Source organism: Dermatophagoides farinae, chromosome 7 (assembly GCF_024713945.1).
Source record: "Dermatophagoides farinae isolate YC_2012a chromosome 7, ASM2471394v1, whole genome shotgun sequence".
Lineage (NCBI taxonomy): Eukaryota > Metazoa > Arthropoda > Arachnida > Sarcoptiformes > Pyroglyphidae > Dermatophagoides > Dermatophagoides farinae.
In genome coordinates this window covers 4,230,464-4,232,858 of record NC_134683.1, presented here as the reverse complement: position 1 = coordinate 4,232,858, position 2,395 = coordinate 4,230,464, and the positions used below count along the sequence as shown (strand labels likewise).

The 2,395-nt window shown below is 30.7% G+C and overlaps 1 long non-coding RNA gene across 1 annotated transcript; it reads right to left on the bottom strand.

The window, feature by feature from the left end:
- Positions 1-1,054: 1,054 nt before the first annotated feature.
- Positions 1,055-2,395, bottom strand: LOC124496631 (uncharacterized). The gene is made up of 3 exons (XR_006959375.2): positions 2,262-2,395; positions 1,772-2,124; positions 1,055-1,696 (listed from the first exon to the last, which is right to left on the bottom strand). It is a non-coding gene; the product is annotated as an uncharacterized LOC124496631 (long non-coding RNA).

Below are 2,395 nucleotides of genomic sequence, written 5' to 3'. Positions count from 1 at the left end.
CTATTTCAACATCGATGTGTTGGTGGTTGTGACAATATTGTTGATCATCATCATCATCATATTTTATTTTTCTGTTCGAATGTCAATAATATTTCTGTTGAAATGATGAAAAAAAGAAAAAATTTTCAAAATAATAATCAAACAAGCATTCAAGTGTTATAATATGATTTTATTTGTTTGTTGATTGATTGATTGATTGAATCATTATCATCATCGATTCGTTGAATAATATGGTTCTCTGAATGAATGGCCAGTAGCTTTGTGAATAGCAGTTATGAGGCATATACCATAATGATCTAGTTTTATTCGATTCCAGGTATTGTACCAAGAAAGTCATCAGTATAAATATAGCCATTATATTCGAATCGAAATGATCAGTTTTTTTTCTTCTGGTTGTGTAATGGCCATCATCTTACCATCATCATTTATTCACAATTCACACAGGTCATTCATTTTCCCTCTTCTTACTATACAGCCACTGTTGTTGTTGTTGTTGCTGTTGGAACCAACGATGCGATACAAACAAACAAATGGTAAACCGAATTAGCCAGGATTATTATTATTTTATTTGAGCAACAACAACAACAACAACAGAACAAAAAACGAATTATAACCCAATTGATGATTGTATTCAGAATTAAAAATCATCATCATCCATCATCAATGTTCAGTGTCTGTGTGTCTGTTTCGATTATCTTTTGGTAACAGAAAAAAAAATTAGTCAAAAGAGAGAGAAAAACCGTTTGGTTTTTGTTGCTGTTTGATAATAATAAGCTAATTAATTAAAAAAAAAAAAAATTTACATTCATCCACACCATTATCAACCACCAAAAAAAAATTTTTTTTTTTGTTTGAAAAAAAGCTAAAATTCAGATAACGCAATGTTTGACATATAAAAGTCTGTCTTTGTTTTTTTTTTTTGGATTCCATTCTCATGGATTCTTTGCTAAATTTACATTCATCCACACCAATAAGGTGCATATATAGTCAACACAATTGAACAAAACTAGCAACAAGTAGCAAAAAAAAAAAATGATGATGATGATGATGGTTGTCATGGGAATATCCGAGATTTTTTTCTAGTCAGTAATAGATCCTTGTGTGTGTGTGTTGTAATTATCATTATGGTCCATCAAACACACAGTAGCTTTTTGTTTTTGTTTTTTTTTTTTTTTTTTTTTGGTGCTTTCACCTATATGTATGAATATGTATGTCACGTATATCAATTTTAGACAACGAAATTAGGAAAAAAAAATTTTTCAAACGAATAATTATCTCTGTTTTTTTTGGACATTTGGAACATCATCATCATCCAATGATGATGATGATGATGGATGTCAGTGTCTATGATCCAATGACTTGATGAAGATCGCCATAGGGTCCCTTTGGTTTTGTTTTGTTTTTTTTTGTAATTATTAGGCAAGGTTAGTCAAGCATCATCATCAACATTGAATTTGAACACTACTAGACTAGGGCCTTGGTCTTGTCTAGTTTTTTTTTTTTTTTGGTTCAACTGTTGTTCTTGTTGCTATTTATCGATCACAACAATGAATTGATGTACACGTAATAACGGTAGTTTTTGTTGTTGTTGTTACAAAATTCGATGGATGTGGGTGTGTGTGTTGTTGTTGGTGATTTGCATATCTCGTATTTGTTACATTTTAAAAAATGACTCGCCCAAGTTTTTCGTATATATCTGTAAAGACAAAACAAACAAAGATAAATAAATTACCATCATCATCACATCACATCACATCAACAACAATCTAACCGTTATTCAATGGATCGATCATCATCAGCATTGATCTTGAATAACACCCAACCAATTGAAAATCAATTGAATTTCAAAATAATGATATATAGGGTAGGAATTATATTCAAATTATTTGAGGTTTTTACTCTTGGTTTAGATGCCAAACAAACAAACAAACAAACCAACCTGTCTTGGCATTCATGTTCTTTTTTTTCACAATAAAAATATTCGATCGAATGTTTTTTTTTTGTGTGTGTTTGTATGTTCGAATCCAAAAATGGCCAAAATCATGAATTTTGAATTGAATAAAATTTTGACAAACAAAACGTTCGTGGCGTTCGTGTATCGTAAACGCGCGCGTACACCATATGCTTTGTGTGAGCAATCAACCGTCAAACGATGGTGTATATTTTGATGGTAGAAAAAAATAGACAGGCAGGTAGAAATGAGATAAAAAAAAAGAAGAAAATAAAAGAAAAACCGATCGACTCGCTTTTTTTTTACTTACGATGCTATTCGATATAACCCAATCGACAATAATCATGATGATGATGATTTTTTTTTCTGTTGTTGTTCTTTTATTTGTTCGTCGATAACTTTCATTTGAAATTTTGAACGTGAATGACGCGTGCCAAACACACA